We start from the raw sequence: 18392 nt of genomic DNA, 5'->3' as shown, positions 1-18392 counted from the left end.
CTCCGAAACAGAGAGAGATCTTACTTGTGGCTTTAACTTGTTCTTTTTTTAAAAAAAGAAAAATATATATATATATATATAATTAAAAAAAACTTCCAAAAATATACCAGAATGCCGTTCTATATAAACTCTCTTATCGCAGTACACACCTTATCATAGTAGACAGTCAGTATTTCCTCTGTATCATATTACTAGCACTTCCTTTTTTCAGTGCATACACCACTAGATCGGCTTATTCATGCTGATCCAATAAATACGATTTATGGATGAACACTCTGGAACACAATTTTTCAGCTGTAACCAATTATCAGACAAAAAAACACTGCAATCCACCTTTCTTCATTGATAATAGCATCCATTGATTTGAGAAGGAGCAAAACAGTCCAAAATTTCATGTCATCACTCAGTTTAGACTATTTCAGGAACTGCTAGAAATACACATATATAATTTCCTTTTAAAAGCGTACTCCGTAAGCTGTACAGCCAAATCCCTCAACAATAAATTTTATGAGCATTTGTAGGCTCTACCACTGAAAACACTTTCAAGCTTGGTTAGCTTTACGCACTCAAGTATTTCTTTCTTACACCTCAAAAGAACAATTCCTACACCTGAAGTCACACATACACACATATGTATTTGAAGAATAAAGGCTTTAGTCTTGCAGAGCTATTTATTTTGAAGCAACTATTCACGGGCCTTGTGTCCAACGTCTTAAGTACTGCCAGGTTTCATAACCCTTTGAAAGCAGGGGTCACGGTTTAACAAAAACCCACCTTCTCTCTCCACTCTTTAAAGCTCTTCCACTCTTTAAAGGTCTGTCCGTCCACAGAAACTCTTTCACACATATATCTGACGGTGACATGGCATTCAGCTTCTGTTGAACCAGTCTTTGGGCCTACTAACATTTAGCACTCCCGTGACTTGGCCTAAACCTGGCATACAGACTCAGGGCAACAACTAATAATTTTTCACTTCCCTTTGCACTGCAATTCCTGTGCAAACCCCAGGGCCCTGGGGCTGGTGGCACAATCTCCTACTGTTCTTGGCAAGCACTGGCAGAGGCAGGACTTCCATGCCTCACCCAACTCCTCCAGATCTGGCTGCAGGCTCCTGCCATCTCCCTTGCCTGCCTTACCCTGCGTGGAACCATTTAACTGAATGGACTTGCAGAAAGTTAACCCGACAGGAAGCGTTTAGATGAGTTTATCTGTTGTGGAACCACAGGCAACAGCTACATTCGTTTATTCCTTCAGCTGTCTTTAAAGGAGTGGAAAGGTCACAGGAAGACTCCACAGATGGCACCACAGTAGGGTTCAAAGAAAAACTCTTGCTGCAGTCTTGGAGAATTTCTGTCAGATGTCTTCTAATCCTTTCACTGAATTTTCTTTGGAGTGTCCTGTTCATTCTGCCCAGCTCCTCCAACCACTCTTGCTGTTTCTGAGCAAAATCTGCTGGGTTTGAAGCTACACTACAGTGTGGTACCCATGGAAGTTCCTGACCTAAGAGACTTAGTGCCTGCAGAGTTGTCCTCCTAAAACAAGTCTCTTACCTGTAAGAACAGTTGGCATAACGTACAGTTGGTGTTACACCTTCAAAACATGGTATGATATATTCACCCAAAAATAAATGTCCAGAAGAACGGATTTAAGACGCCTACGAGTTGTAATGCACGCTGTATTTTGTATTCCCCCCAAAGGACTATGAGGCCATGGACTTCGCTGCGATGACCCTGCCTTTCTGGAGACTCAGCAACTCTGCTCGCTGCGTATCCTCAGACTTTGCCTGTGTCAGCTTGTAATAAACGGTAACATACTTTATTTTCTTCTGCAGGGAGACCTTTTGACGGGTCAGTGTGTTGATTTTTGACTTGGTCAAACCATCCATGCATTAAAAGAACCTGGAAAGAGTGTTTTTCAGGACACCTCTTAACAAGCCTCCACGTTGCCTTTCTTGCTTGATTCCCTCACAGCCCCTCTGGTTACCTCCTGTGGAATTAAACCCATCACAGCAAGCTGCTGTATGATAAAAAAAAACAGATACTTCCCAGCTTTTTGTAAGTTTCTAGTGTTTCTGTACACTCCTTTAAATAGCTAGACACACATATGCATGTATATACACAAACACACCTGTATATAGCCACGCATTCATGTATACACACACACAGGCACAAAAAAGAAAGAAAAAGAACACTAATTTCATAAAACAAAGGCAAACAGCCTTGCTTCTAATACTCACAAGAGAAGCCCTGCAAGGTACAAAGGAAATATCTCTCAGGTAAGCTACCTCTTCTATCACATAACAAAAAAAATAATAATAATAATTTGCTAAAACATTTATGGAAAATTTGATCTGATCTTGCCCTTAGGCCAAAGGCGCAGGACTTTTGATTTTTATTTCCAACACATTCATTAACCCTTGTGACCTTGAGTAAGCAACCCATTAGCAGCCTTGAAATTAACCTTTGAAATCCTAGAAAAAGTATTCTTAGATACTAATTTCCCTTGCCTTCGAGGCCTTTTTTTTTTTTTTTTTAAGCTTTCACATCTTTCCTTTAAGATGCCAACTTACTCCACCTTACACTTAGACCACAGCCACACTGTTTTAAAAGACCTGATCACAGTATAAATACACGATTAAAAACAAAATGCTAACAATTCCAATGTTTAAAGATTAGCTTATATTCTACCCTATTTGTGTTTACACACCATATTCTATACAAAAAATAGCATCTTTTAATCATCTTTAAAATAGTAAAGCAAAGGAAAACCAAAAGAGGATGTGTAACTTCTGCATTTTAGTGTTGTTTTTTTTTTTTCCTCTTTCTTTAGTGGTGATTTTTTTTTTTTTTGACTAAGAAGAAATGGAACTGACAGTCATGATTAACAGACTGATCAAAAATGTCAGTATCGTTTCTCAAGGGAATCAAAAATGCATTTCTGATTGAAATACACGTATTGAATCTGGGAAGCCATGTTAAACAAAACACTCTGGGAAGAACACAAACTGCTTTCTTCAGGTCAACCCGTCTCATACTTTGTCTACACACATCAAAGAGAAAAACATAATACAAACCTGTGAAAGTAATTTTTACTATAAGCCAGAGTAAGATATGATTATTTTGGGGATGATGATTAATGTGTCTAGCTTGGCTCTTAAAACTACATTCAAACCGTTTCAAAGTTTTAATTAAGAGATGAGTAATTGTTTAGGAATCTCCAGAATAGGAAAATAAACCCTCTTATAACAAATGCAGCTCTTAAAGAAAGGAGTGAAGAGTATTTCACTTCACTACAAGTAACAGTTGAGTATGTTTTATGATCCCTGTAACAACTAGTGTGCCCTTGAGACTGTGCAATTCTGAATTTCTAACATAATTTGCAGGGGGAAAAGTAGGACAAAACGCAGTAACATTTCAAATGCACTCTCTCGGTATTTTAAAATTTTATGAAGTATAAGGACTAGGTTAATATGGAATGAGTCATGTTTTTAAGAGAAGCAGTAACACCAACCTGTATTTCTAATCATAACTAAAAACACGCTCAAGTAATACAAAACAAAAGTAAATCAGAGTAGCTTTCTCTTGGAAAAAGGTCAACAACAATAATGAAAACTTAGCAATAATGGAAAAGGTTGAGCCCACTGCTAGTTTCAGTTTCAGAAAATTAAAATGCCAGGCTACGTGACCAGGTAAAAACGGCGCCTTCTCACTCAACAAATCTGTTCCCAACAGCTGAAATTCATCCCAAGTGAATATAAACTTTACACATATAAGCTGGATTTTGAGCTTAAACATCAGGCTATTAAATGACATACACACTTGTGCAGATCTTCTGATTTCTGAGTTATATTTGCTTTGCTTAGTGGCCAAATACATGCTGCATTACATTTCACTCCGTGATGTTCTGAAGAGTCAAGAGAATCACTTAGTACATTTCAAAGTAATCGGTTACATCCGCACAAACTCTGAGTGCCGTTTTGCTCACAGGACAACGACAGTGGAGTTGCAAAGGTACCACTGATTTACAGACTCTTCAGATCCATGCTGCCCCCCAAAACAAAGGAATCCAGATAACCTCCTGGATCCCAAATTCAGTTTCAAAGTTGGTGGTTAGAAATACCATCCCTTAGGTTCTGCACTCAACATAATGATCTAGAGATGCCCGAAATGCAAGCTGGTAAATTATGCATTTATTTAAGTCTAACACTGCATTTAACACCCTCATAATACACCTCACATGTAACAACACAAGATACCAGAACTGCTGAAAGACTATTTGAATGTAATCAAAGCCAGAGCATTAAATTCCAGTCCTCTTCAGAGCTCACCTCTGCTTTTCACCTGTGCAACTATTAGAAAGCATAAATACACCATAAAGACAGTCTGCAAATACCATTCTCCAATAATCTAAAACATTTAATAATGTTCCAGAGATGAGAGTAAGAAGATTGCAACAACCAAGCCTATTTCTAGAGGAGCTCAGATTTTAACTTCACTAGTCTTGTACTGCCAAACGCACTGAAGCAAAATACACCTGGCACTGTGTAGATTTGTAATAGGAGAAACTGTTAGTATTGAAACAAGATGCAGAGAGCACCCAAGGGGAGGCAACGGAGCACTCAGCTCATCTACAGCTTGCCCCGAACAGGCTTTTGGCCAAAAGAGGAAGCAAAAACAGTTACCAACAGGATGAGCTATGTCATTGTCAAGTCACACTTCTTGCTTCAAAATTAACATGCTGCCCTACTTTCCGCTGGGTAAGAGAGAAACAATTTCAATATTTTGTCAAGCAGAATAATGGTCTAGATTTTTTCTTAGGAAAAAAAAAAAAAAGAGTTGTCAACTTAAAAAAAAAAAAAGTAGCCACTCTAAAAATACAATTTGCAACAGAATCTGCCTTACATTTGCAGGAAGGAACCACACCACCATTAGTCAGTTAAGAAGGTACTTACCATTGGCAGTGCATTGATATGAGGAAGTTTTCCTTTCAGGTGTCTCTTGCCACAAAAGGGTGATGCTGAAAAAGAAATGAGACAACAGAGGAAAAATTAATATTTATTCTTCTGAAACCAGTGATGTTATCATGATTAGTATTATCAAGCACACGCCCGCATGGCCCTTGCAGCCTACTCTGTTTAAGCAGCTCAGTTATCACCGCCGAATTTGTATACAGCCTAAATCAGAGGTGATCAGGAACAGAACAGCAAGCGGAGCTGGCTTTTTGCATATATCCTGCCACATCACAAGAACTGCTCCTGCGGGGAGCCTGAAATACAGACCTTTGAACAAATAAGCCTGTTGAATGAACACTTAAACCATCAGACCTCTAAGACAGTTGCACCCATTCAGTAGGAGCACGCATAAACAAAACAACCTGTGTATAAAAATCCTGATGTCTGGATTTGACTTAACTTTCCAGAAAAGGCTTTGGGAAGCTAACTAGGCAAAATAGGCAGCTTAAAATACCTTTTGCCCATGCCAAATCTCTTCTGGAAATAAACTTCAGCTACTGACTTCTAAACACCCTGAAAAGCCCCAAACAAAAATTAACATTCCAGTGGTTTGACTGAGGACCTCTCCTCCAAAACAGTTGCATCCCCTGAGAAGCGGTTAAAAAAAAAAAAAATCTGTTTTCCTAACACTTCTTGCACTAAATAACTCGGTTTATGTACACAGGTGTGCCCGTGCACCCAGACAGTTTATCACCTCCTGCAGTGCCCTCAGTAACTGAGAGAACAGCTCACCCTAGCTGCTGGCTACATTTGATGTGTACATAACAGAGATCTTCCCAGGGGAACATTCACGGGAAATCTTTCCCATCTTCAAAAACAGAAGAAAAAAGTAGTCCAAAAAAATCCATACTCTTCTGTATTTTAGTAATTTTCTTGAAATATCAATAGTAATTATTTTATGCACCTAACAATAAAATAGGTAAGTAGAAGCACTCTTCCAGTATGCATCAACTCCATGCACAGAAGTACCCACTTTTATGCATCAACGACAAACAATTTTTATTCACACTAATATTTATGAGTGATTACTCTCTGTGCAAATACTTGTACACTACATTTCTTGTTAGCACATAATTTAATCGCCTACTCAAAGAGCAGAAAGGGGGACAGATGGACATGGGTGACTAATAAAGCATTACCCGCTTAATCTAAAAATAGGCTATTTACAAAACATCTGTAAACTTTTCAAAAACTTTTACTATGAGGGAAGAGTAACTACAGCTTCCAGGGCTCTTGATCAACACAGAGCTCTTGCATGCCATTTCCAAGCTTAACCAGGAAGAGATGGCTTATTATAAAACAGTTTTCAGAGCCAGTCAAGAAAAAACATAACCAAAGACCTGCAGCAATTGGGCATATTTTATTCTTAGAATATCTGACCGTGCTGTCACGGTGGGCAGAACCACATCGGCGCGGTAGAGGAGCTGCTGCAGAGGATGCTGAAGAATGCAAGTATGCAGGGAATTGCAAGAATTTGCAAACATGCTCTTTTTCCCTTGCGTAGCTGTGCTGGTACCGCAGCAATTATGTAAATAGGCTGAGGAAAGCTCCACTCGCCAAGTGGCATGGTTTCCCATGCAGAGCTAGTCCGAAAGTTTGTTTTATCCCGAGCTGTGGGCCAGCACTGAGGAGAAGGCTTTAGCAGCCCACTCAGCAGCCCCATAAACAAACGTTACACCTTCCTGCAACCAGAGTTTTCCTTAAAAACAACACAAAGCAGCACACAACCACTATCTGTGCTCTTCTTTAGAGAGCAGTTTAAATCAGAGCAAAATTTGGGTGCACAGGAAGGCGGAGGAGAGCTGTGCTGCCCACTGCTGAGCGCCACGCTTAGCTTGTGTTACTTCGTTTGCGAAGGAAGGTGGCAAACATACATAATGGGCCAACTGCACAAACATCAACAACCCTCCTCAATGAGAAAAGGCTTTCTTCAGTCTCCACTACACCCAGACCGCCTCCTTCCAACACACCCTTGGGCAACCAGCCACACACAGCCCCTGGTCCAGAGCTGGTGAGGGAAGGCAAGGGCCTTCTAGGCCTTCACCTTTGTCAGCGTGCCCCGCACAGGAGCTGAAGGCAAAGACCACAGAGAGCAGACAGCAAGAAAAGAAACGGTTCACCAGCTCATTCCTTGCTTGTATTAGCTGGTTGTAGGCTCTGGTTTTGAGTAATTGTGCTTGAAACGACACGGAAACGTTCAGACAACACTGCCATGTCCTTCTGCAGACTCCAGCACTGAGTACAAACGCCTCATCAGCAGATCTTTTCCTTCCAAATTTATCCTATTGGATTCTGTTATTTTGGCACACGCCTTGAAATAACACAGGTGACGGGTGTAACTTATTGATTTTAGCCTCTCTCTCTTTATATACTGACCGGTTATAGTGATTTAACCAGGTGACCAGGTGTAGTAACAGGTACACTATGTGACACCTAAAAGAAATCCACCAAATGCCCTTGAAGCTGGTAAAACACCAGTTGAAAAAGAAATAAAACTTGGCTGGCGTTTTCCAAAAAAGCCAATCCTGCAAGATGGCCGCAGATAACAACACGAAGTACCTTTGGCCAAGAAGACAATACTGCAGGGCTCCAGGCAGCGGAAGTCCAGTTACAAACCCACCGTGCGCCCTTCCTTAACGCTATTCTTTACCTGGCTCCGAACACAAACTCCTCAAAACAAGGATTTCTCTAAAAACTACTTGCATAAACTTGTCACCGACTTCCTCTACAAGTACTGCCACCTAAAATTTCCCCCATCTATCCAGCACCCAAAGAATTGCAGTGGGAAATGCTGGGTGAGCGCGACGGCTGGGAGAAGGCAGCTGCGCGAGTTCAGGACTGCTTCTGCTCATCTTGCATGCTCCCTTTTCTTCTAATCCTCTTCGGATCACAGTGTTTATACTGCTTTCTGAGATTTTTTGTGCTATTTGAGCTTTAACAACAAATTTACTCGTTAAACATTGTGCTTTGTGAATTACAAAAGCCTTCCAAGGACACGATCTTTTCTACTAAATTCTCCTCCATTATCCCACTTTTATCTGGCCTCGGTATCTGGAAAGAGCATCCCAATCAAAACAGAATTAAAAATAACTAAATCCTGGATATTCCCCCCAGTAACTAGGCTGCAAAAAGCATCAGACAATAGCTTTAAAAGCCTAAATTGAAAACTAATCACTCCATTGAATCCTTCCTTTCATTTGGTTAATAGGCATACACAAAACTAGCGGTGATTCTACCACTGCCATGCCTGGAACGTACACGGAGAGAATCAAAAGTTACTTCTTGTAAGCACGCTTCCATGACTATCTATGAGATTTTTTAAAAACTATTCAGCAGTTCTACAGTAACATCTGCTTTTTGGATCTGACACAGAAGCTGAATTGAGATAAATGCCAGCTCCAAAAAAATTAAAGAAACATGTATGTATGAGTGGGAAGAAGAAGAAAAAAAAATACTGGACCACATGCAAGACTGCACTGAAAGCTGTCATCACTTGCAACTGGCTGGTAGCAAGAGTTCCTCCCCAAGGACACGCAGCAGGCAGCGACAGCCCCGGGGCTGCTCTCGGGGTCCCATGGCCATTTGACAGGGAGCTGCAGCAGGGATCGCTCACAGTGTCCCAGAGCTCCCCACGGAGCATCCATCCACCTGTTTGCCCAAACTCTACCTGAAACAGCTTTCCTCTGCTATTAACTGAGAAATCATTTCGTAATCTTTGTTCTGTTTTTAAGGCCTTTATTATGTCAGAAATAAGCAAAAAGCTGATGAAAGCTAACTTCCTGGATTTTTGGAAGAAATTCCTTATATATACACTTGTATCACGTAAGAACTGCACAACTTCCACACTTCAGAAATGCTCTGTCATACACCAAACTCCTGCACACGTACACAGGTACATGAACCAGCTATCAAAACAAAACAGGATATCTGAGGGACAGAGGATAAAAAAACAGCTTAGCAGACAGCACTACTCTAGGGAAAAAAAATAAATAAATAAACCTAGATATACAAACCACTCTTCAAAAGTGCACAAAACAGGATTCACTCTGGCATGACAAACACAGGCAAAGCAAGACCAAAGTGAAGAACAGTGTAGCATGGCAGCAGCTACCTGCAGGTTTAAACACCAATTTCCAGAAAAGTCAAAAATTGAGGAAATCACAGATGATAGCTGAAAGGAAAGGAAGCTAAATTGCTGGAGAGGAAACCATCCTAGCCAGCCCTATTAAAAGCACATAAAACACAAGAGTAATCTTGTCAATACCAATTAGCTTGTACCATTGGGGAAGGAGGGAGGAAGAGCCATGCTGCAGCACAGCTTCGCTTGCAAGTCATTTAAATGAAATTCATTAGTAAGTAACCCAATTCACAGACTGGAAGTTAAAAGATCCTAGAGCATGAAGTAAAATCCTGTCTAGACTAGTAAAGAGCAGAGCCATTACTCCAAGGGCAGAGCATGATGCGGAGCATGACATGGCCTCCACCCTAGTCCCCAAATCCCTCCTTCACAGACAATCACATATATGATGGTGGCCCACAAATGAAAACACAAAGTAGTTTTTAATTTGTGTTAATAGTTTTATTTCTTGTTGATTCACTGACAACAAACAAAAAATTGTACCTTTATTCCAGACCTGAGTTTTAAGGTCAGGCAAAAATTCATTGGATACAGGAGCATAACAACCTATTGACCTGGCTGCTCTCAGCAGACTCTGAACACAAATCACAGAGTAAAAACAATTCTCCTTGTGTATAAAAAAATTAGAAAATTAAAAAAAAAAAATCTGATGCATAGCATTTAGGGGTCACTGTTATTCTCAGCAAGTTTATTACAGATTCCAAACTGAGACATGAAATATACCACTTACCAAAATATAATTAAAAAAGAATAAGTTAATTTCTTTTTTTTTAATTCCCTTTCCTGGAGGTAGGAAGAGCTGTACTGCTTGCTGTACTGAGCCTGCCCCAGTGATTCAGCTGTGCTCGGCGACAACCCGTCCCCTCTCCTGCAGAGCCCTTAGCTCTGATCGGCCTTCGCAGCCGAACGGAGGCAGACACCCGCTTTTGTCAACATGGCAATGTGTTCCTGCAGCACTGATAGCTGCAAGGTTACCAGGACTTCTCAGCCGGTCTCTGGTCTGGGGAGATGGAACAAAGCTCCAAGTGCAGCCTTGGGCAGAATACCTTCACTGTTCGTTGTTCATGTTTCTGCTACCGCCACTGCCATGATCGCCTGTTTTCAGATCCTCAGGACGAGATGTTCCTCTGCTTTGGGACTAACTAACGGTGGCCTTGCAGAAGAAAGTTGTAACTTGCATAACTTGCAGTCCAAGTTATGTAAGGCATTAGAAATCATTAGAGTAGGGCAAGGGTACAACTGTACGTGTTTCTTAGACATTTATTCTTAAAGAGCTTAGTTTATTGAATTCGTTAAAACAATCTCTCTGAAATGTGCCATGCTTTGGGAGGTGTCTTAAGCAGACATCACATTTGTAAGTGGGGTCAAAACGTTCCAATGAAGACTTCCCTTCAAGTAACAAAACGACATGACAATATTATTGATATTATACGTATTATTTTCAACCCCAATGAACATAACCACCTAACCACCATTTGAGCTCTGGCTATGTCTCTCAGTATCGGTACCACTATTCCCATTACTTTTTGGGCAATCAGAAATCAAACGTAGTATTCTTTCAGAGCAAAACCTCAATCTATGTTGCATCTAGCCAAGCTAATGAGCTACAGAGCGCATGCAGGCAATGCAGCAGGGCCAGAACTCTGCTGCAAGACACAGCCTTTGCAGGCAGCTTGGTGTCCACAGGCACAAGAAGTCACGTTCTGGCCTCTGACCCTGCTCACCGCGTGCTGCTGCAGCCATGCCTCAAGGAATGTCGGCTGCCTTCTGCCTGCCTTCTACAGGGGCAGCTTTTGCAAGAGCCACAGCAAAGCATCAACAAAATGGACATCAAAATGTTCTACAACCCTTGTTACTTCTGTTCCTGGGCACATCAAAGTGCTATCACAGTCTGAAGAACTCAGATGCAGTAATTCTTTTAAAAAGCTCTCAAAATTCTGAGTTCCTTTTAATACCCCAAATTCCTTACAATTCGCAGGTACAGAAATATTTTTTTCTGAAAATGGCATATCAGAGGTCAGAAATAAGGTCTGTGGTGGAGCTTGGCCTCACATACTCCAGACATTCCTGGAATGCATTTTCTCTAAAATAAGGTGCTTACAGTGCTTTCGAGATTCTTCCTGGGATTACTACTACTATTACCATTTTGCACAAAGCCAGAGGAAAATCTAATAAGCCTTGCTCTCTACCAAAAAAGAAAAAGATAGGTAACACTAGTCACTGTGAAGTCATCCATTAAACGTATCAAGGAACCATTACGTATTTTTTCCAAAAAACATTGCTCTTCAGAAGCTCTTGCACTCCTGCTTACAGTTCCCTCTCAGTTCCCCAACTGAGAGGCATTTGGTGCACAGCAGCACCACTTTTCCACACAAATTCTGTGTCCTGTCTGTGTTTCCAGATGAATAACTTGCATGGAAGCTCGCTCAGCAAAGGTGAACCCCGGGACCATGCAGCAGCTTGCACTGCATGGGGCCAAGCAACACACAAGAAATTTTACCCTCTCTTCCTCATGTCTGAGAGCCCCCTTTGCTCTCCACATCCTGGTACCCACAGACACCCTTCCACGTCTCCAGGAGGGCAGTTTTGGGGAGTTAAGCGATCCACAAAGCACTGAACCTCTGCTGAGCCACGTCCCGGCCAAGGCCAACCTGCCGCTGGGCCAGGAGGTGCCAGCACCCCACCTGCGGGCTCCCAGCTGGGCACTCCTGCCGCTTCCTTCACCCTAAAATAAGGGAATTAATTGTCTTAACTCAGCTCCATGAACCACCTCACCACGAGGGCAGGAGAGGACAGAATTGGCTGGAGAGACAGAGGGAATGCAGCCCTGAAAGGGAAGAAATGCAGGAGCCGAACTGCCCTGACAGCCACGTCGTCAAAATACACCTCTGTCTCCAAGGGGCGTCCGGGACGACGACGGGAATCCCAGCACGAGAGCTCACAGCAGAGCAGAGCGAGGGACTGGGTGATGTGAATCATACCCGAAATAGCACAGACAGAAACGGTATTAAGAGAAATATTATTCTGTTGACTCTTCAAACCATTGAGACACCAGAACTGAGAACCTGTGTTTGTCTGTCACACCGACTGAATGGGTTCGTATTTGCATTGATATTATACTTATTATACATGCAGGAAGAGACACTGAAACTTGTTCCAAAGAATAAGCAGCCTACAGATAAACATAGCAAAATATTTACATTAGCAGCGTGGTCGAAGAGAATAGCATTTATTAAATAAGAGGATCGAAGTCATTAATCAACAGCAGCATTAAACCAATCTAATCACGCCACTTCTTCACCTAATTTTCTGAACAACAGGACCTACGCGTGATCACGGAAAACAAATATATTTCATCTATCAATGACAATATGCTCAAAGGATCTGATGAGCATCGAGACACAGAGGCACAGCAGAGAGGCCCCATATCACCGTCACTAGGTTGTGATTAATTGATAACAACAAAGCAGTGCCTTATGCCAGTCTGCCATAAGCAGTAGAAGGAGCTTACCAACGTCTACACTGTCCTGCTGTTACGGCTATACCACGTACCTCCCACCCTACGTGGTCTAGCTCTCAAGAGAGCTTTTCCTTAAAATTCTATTAATTACATTAATTAACAGTTTGATTATGTTGGGTTTTCCTACTGTAGGAAAATATCTTTTCTTACTGTAATGAGAGGAAACAAACAAACAAACAAAAAAAAAACAAACAAAAAACACACAAACTTAATTTGTTGCCAAAACGACTGAAGTCAGTATTTTTGTTTCACTGGAAATATTTTCTGTTGAGTTTCCTACCATCGCTGCAGATGTATGGCTCAATTTATAGCCCTTCTAAACTAATGCACTGCATGTGCAGCACACCACGTAGCAGTTGCTTATCCCACAAACAAATGGAAGTATGATTAGATAACCCATTATGCTGCTTCGCAGACAGTTAAAAAAAAAAAAAAAAAAAAAAAAAAAGTGAAAGGGATTGCTGATGTTAGCTTGCCAAGACCTTGTATTTTCCTTTATACAAGATAAAAGATTTTACCCAGAAGAATTCCCAAGAGACCTGAATGAGAACTAAAGAATGCCCACACCGGATCAGACCGACGGGCTCCCCTGCCCATTACCCTCTCTCCAGAAGGGACTTCAAGGCAGGTACCTGACCGAAGAGTGAAAACTGCACGAACATATGATCTAGTTCCCTAAATTATCTCCTAGCCTCCAGCTATTTTCAACTCAGATGGCTTCTCTGAGCACAATTTGTTTAGTTTCTGTGCATCCAGTAATCTCTACAGAATTACCTTCCATTAACTTGTGCAGTCCCGTGTCAGAATAATCTGACATCCCTGTAAGAGAAAAGGAGCCTCCGATCCCCATTCACCCTCCCCGTGGTTTTCATGGCTCTGCAGAATTAACTGTGCCCCATTCCCATGCCGGAACTTGTCCTTAACCAGTGGCTGCATTAAACGGGTACCTTGGCTCTACAGTGCATTTTAATAGGACAATTACACACTCTGCATGACATTAACTGAAATCTCCCACTGTGTTTCCAACCCTCCTTCACTTCTGATCTTTCTCGCGTTACTGCCTTGACAGGGTGGTCGGTAACACAGCTCCCCTTCCACAGATCACTCACATACCACCAAAAAAATAAAGCACCCAACACACTCATTGAGAAAGTGCCCATCTATACAGGTGTTCAGAAATGGGGAACTGAGCAGTTCATGTGTTATTTGAAGGAATGGTGTTACACTTCAGACTGTACTCTTGCAAGAGCATCGGCCAACACGTGCTCATCAGCATCAGCTCACGCTACAAAGAATTCAGTTTCACATACCAGTTTTTATTCATGAAGCTGTTAACTTCTAAATCTTACCCCCACAGCATTCTAATATTTTCCTCAGTGTCTCACCTTTCCACTCTTATTTTCTCTTCTTTTCTTCAGCAGAGCTCCCTGTAAACAGGGTTAATAGCATCTTGTTTTCTCTGTAATGCGTCTGTCCTAACAGTAACTGTAAAGGATGTGTCAATGCTATCAGGACTGACTTGAATTCAAGCTTTCTTAAGCTTTTCTGAAGAACTGATACTAAATTCACTATCTTTTGAAAGACTGTTTTTCACTCTTTCAAAAAAAAAAAAAAAAAAAAAGTTTTGCCGAGCATGTTATTTATCATTTTCAAAAATCAATACAAAAATGGAACTAGTTACTACCCTGTACATTAAATAGATATTTAAGCTCAATGGAAGTGTACCCAATAACTTACAAAGCTGTTAATGGATCAGATCTCACTCAGGTAAGTAACTTAACTTCTCTGACCAGGAGAAGGAACAAGGCAATTTAAAAGGTGCAAAAGTCAAGGGAAAGGAGAGAAACTAGAAGATACTGCAACTGGAAACACATTTTAAATAATCTGGAAACACCTTCCCAAAGCAAAATCACTCAAGTAGAGAACAGCTGTGGGAAACAGCCTGTGCTATGGGACTTCTGCTATTTCAAGCAAGAGTAGAAAAGACCAGGGCAGAAGTAATTCTGCCCAAGGAGACACGTAGTGCACCGTGTTTGATCTACTAAGTCTTTCCCCTTTCTTTATGATTCTTATCTCAACTGTTCCACACCAGGAATTTGAAATCGGCTGCGCTCCACATCTTGCAAATCTTCCTGTTCAAACTAGATTAGGCTGAAAATAGCATTTTACCATTTGGGAATTTCATTTATAGAATTCTGCCTCTGAGGTTGCCTGCAGAATTCCTCTGCAACTGCTGTCAGGTCTTCGGGAAAAGGGTGTTGTCTTCTTGGCTTTTTTTTTTTTCCCCTCCTCTAAACCAATGCACATTTATCACGGTGATCTACTAGATTCATCGAAGATGTAATGAAGAGTTCAAGTCCTCATGTCTTTGGGGGGAAAAAAAAATCAACTCCTTACTCTCCATTAAAATAAATTTGTGTACTTAATCTTCTAACTTGTGAATGATAAAAAACTTACCCAAACTTTATTTTTAGGATATGCTACATGGCTACCATGACTGAATTTACTTGTTCCTTGAATGCTTTTTGCTGCTCTGATACTGTTTTAGTAAAGCATCCACAAGGTACCCCATAAGTATCAGCTGTCAAGAACTTCATTTTTTTTTTTTTAATAAAAAAAATAAAAGCACTGAATGACTACAAATTAAAAGAAATAAAGAAAGATTAAACAACAAAAAAAAATCTATGCCTGTATTTTCAGCTTGAATCAACAGATTTTTAGTTCTTGTTATTGATAAAGACCATGCTAAAGGCCTGTATATTCTGCTAATTTTGTGATCATGCTAAAACACACTAGTTAACTAAGGAAACTACCAGCATATTCTTGAGCCAGGAACATCAAATAAATGTGTTTGTCAAAATACTCCACCTAGCAAAAGCATTTCCACTCCGTGTCAGACATGTCAAATACCAGGGGCTGGTTCATCTCCAACAGAACACACTGCAGATATTACTGTAGTCACACCTAGTCAAGGGTGATTCTTTTCCGTTTTTTTTTTTTTTTTTTTTTTTTTTTTTTTTTTTTGAAGTATAACAGTATGTCGTATTCAGCACTAATAGATACACAGAACCTACACAGCACTGTAATAAATGCACAGAACCTGAGAGCACCGTAATGACCTATATTCCATCAGCCCGTGAGTAATAGCAATCTAGGTTTACGTGCTGCTGCACTTCAGAAGAGACTGTTAGACTGTTTACCAAATCCAACAAAAGCGTTATCCAACATCTATCTATTCCGTTGCATGAAGTTGTAGAGCTACAATAATTTATCACTTTTTTTTTTTTTGGTCTTATTCTTTTCACTGCCTAAGGAACCAGAAAAATCTTGCATTACAAAAACGTCTCAAACACTAGCACTTCTTCCCATTTAACACGTTACAATTATTTTTACACTAACTTTACCCAGAAATAAACCCGCCCGGCGTATCCTCCCAGGAATACTGCTACTAGACTCGTTCTGACACCTTTCCAAAGCAGTCTCATCTGACCCTCTTGGACTGGGCACATCGGGGGCTTGGTGTGCACACCACAAACACACAAACTCTCCCCCTCCCATGAAGAGGAACAGGATGATGCTTTTCTAGCAATACTTCTAGACTAAACAAGCTAAGTTTAAGAGTGATTAGCACTCTTTGTTCCTTTGTCAAGTTAAGACACTTTCCTTGTGGTATTTTTAATTAAACAAAGCGTCCATACAATGGTTCAAAAAACATTACCGGTTTTATCTTTTTACTCCTAATAATAACCTCTTGTAAAGTAGTAAAAATAAATATGAAATTACATTCATTTACGTTAGTACGCATACAAAGGCTTAACTTCGATTACTTCAATGCATTAAGACTTTACGACAAAGTCCTTAAGCGATCTGGATCGCCGCCAGCCCTCGCAAGGACACGTCCAAGCGCTCTCACCACACATCGAGGACACCGGCTGTGTGGCACAGTGACACACCACGGCCCAAGGAACCACGGAGTGGGGATGGAGACATGTAGGAGGAGTGGAGAGCAAGTATTTTGTCAGAGAAGCAACAATAAAGTGTTAGAAATACATGTACAAGGCGATCTACAAGCTTCCCCATCGCTGTGTAGAATTCCACTCTCCCAGCACAAAATATATGTCCAGAAATGGTCAGATAAGGGAACAGAAGGGAACTCCAGAAACACAGGGTAATGAAACGCAGTATGTGCACATATATGTGAGGGGAAACAAAAATAGATGGAGGTTTACTTCTTGGCTTGCAATTTCAGCTTTTTTTTTTTTTTCTGTTAGAACATAATAAATTTGCCATTAAGGCACTTAGAGTCCAGGTGTAACTCGCCCTGTAAAGATCTCTCACATGACACATTTTAGAAAGAGATAATGTATTTGTAAAGTATTAAAGGAAACGTTTGCACTTCTTCTGCTTAATGAACCAGAAAGGTACCACTAAAGATCCAAACAGTCTGCTCATCCTTAGTTACCAGAAGACGACCTGGTGAGGCCACTTCACCAGTCACACCTGAGGCACTCCTCCCAGTTCCTCCCAAGTTGTTTTTTTCTTTTTGTTTTGTTTCTAATTAACCACTTCTCACTTCTAACCATGAATTCACAGCCATATAAATTACGTTTAAAAGAGAGAGTTGCTGTGCCCCCTGAGAGAGAGCTGCAGCATCGCTCCTGCCACCGCCCTGTCAGCTGAATGACATTTCCAGCACTGATTTACTACGGCTACACGTAGCTGGGATGCACAAGTGTTTGCAAGCTGTCTCTCACAAAGGAAAGGTATGGACTCCGGCTGAGATAAGCACTGGAGTTATTCATGGAGAAACAGACCTAAAAAGCAAGAACTGAGGCCTGGTGACACAGTGAGCTTAGGAGTTCTGGAAGGAATACAGATCAGCAGCACTTTCATGCCATCAAAAATGGTGTTTTAAATTAACAAAGATTAAAATATAAGTTACCATACAATAATTTTTAAACACCACAGCTTATTATTTTAACCAACCCAAAGAAAGCAAAAATAAATTCAGGGAGTGCCTAAAGACAACTGGCCTGCAGTGCCTCCAGCTTTGTTTCACAGCTTCGTTATGAGCAGAGTAGAGGAAAAGAAAGGGGACAGCCACAGAAGAATTTTTTGCTCTTTTTAAAGATTTTTTTTCCCCTCAGGGCTGCACCACAGGCACACACCAGGACTACAGCCCTTAACACTAGTCGGTCTCCACCTGATCCGAAGTCCCGGGTCTCTGCTGTCCAGGGGCTGATAGGAGGCTGGGTGTCTGACTGGGACCTGCACTGACACCACCCTTCAACCTCTGCCTCTGGGGCAGGCAGAGCAAGGGAAATTGTGTTTTCTAAAGCTGCACCACCTGCTAACATTGAGTTTAAAGTTTAATTTCAAAATCAATTTCAAATTTTGGCAACCTATACCAAAATGTGATTTAAGCTACTGTAATCATTTCGAACAAATGAAATATTAAAGTAATACATTAAGTTTTAAAGAAAGCTAAACCACTGATGGAACTGTTGGAAATCCCTGACACAGCGTTTACAAAGAACATTTGTTCAAAGTGTTAAGCAGCATGCTTTTATGGGTGCACAGAGTATTTTTTATACCCCAACCAGTTTGTATTCAGCTACCTCCAGTACTCTGAATGCACCTCAAACTTTTTATCCTTGGACATGTACCTGCCAATTCTGAGGACCAAACCCCATCAATTCTGAAATCATAAAGAATAGCATCAG

At 41.0% G+C, this 18392-nt stretch overlaps 1 protein-coding gene across 2 annotated transcripts in view; it reads right to left on the bottom strand.

The window, feature by feature from the left end:
• TBL1XR1 (TBL1X receptor 1) overlaps positions 1-18392 on the bottom strand; it is a 103921-nt gene that overhangs the window by 52547 nt on the left and 32982 nt on the right. For both annotated transcript variants that reach the window (XM_032192939.1, XM_032192940.1), the window contains exon 2: positions 4952-5016. The gene's annotated coding sequence lies outside the window, so the exon portion shown is untranslated. The remainder of the gene's footprint in view (positions 1-4951; positions 5017-18392) is intronic.

This window comes from Aythya fuligula, chromosome 9, assembly GCF_009819795.1.
Source record: "Aythya fuligula isolate bAytFul2 chromosome 9, bAytFul2.pri, whole genome shotgun sequence".
NCBI lineage: Eukaryota > Metazoa > Chordata > Aves > Anseriformes > Anatidae > Aythya > Aythya fuligula.
This window is presented reverse-complemented; position numbering and strand designations above follow the sequence as displayed.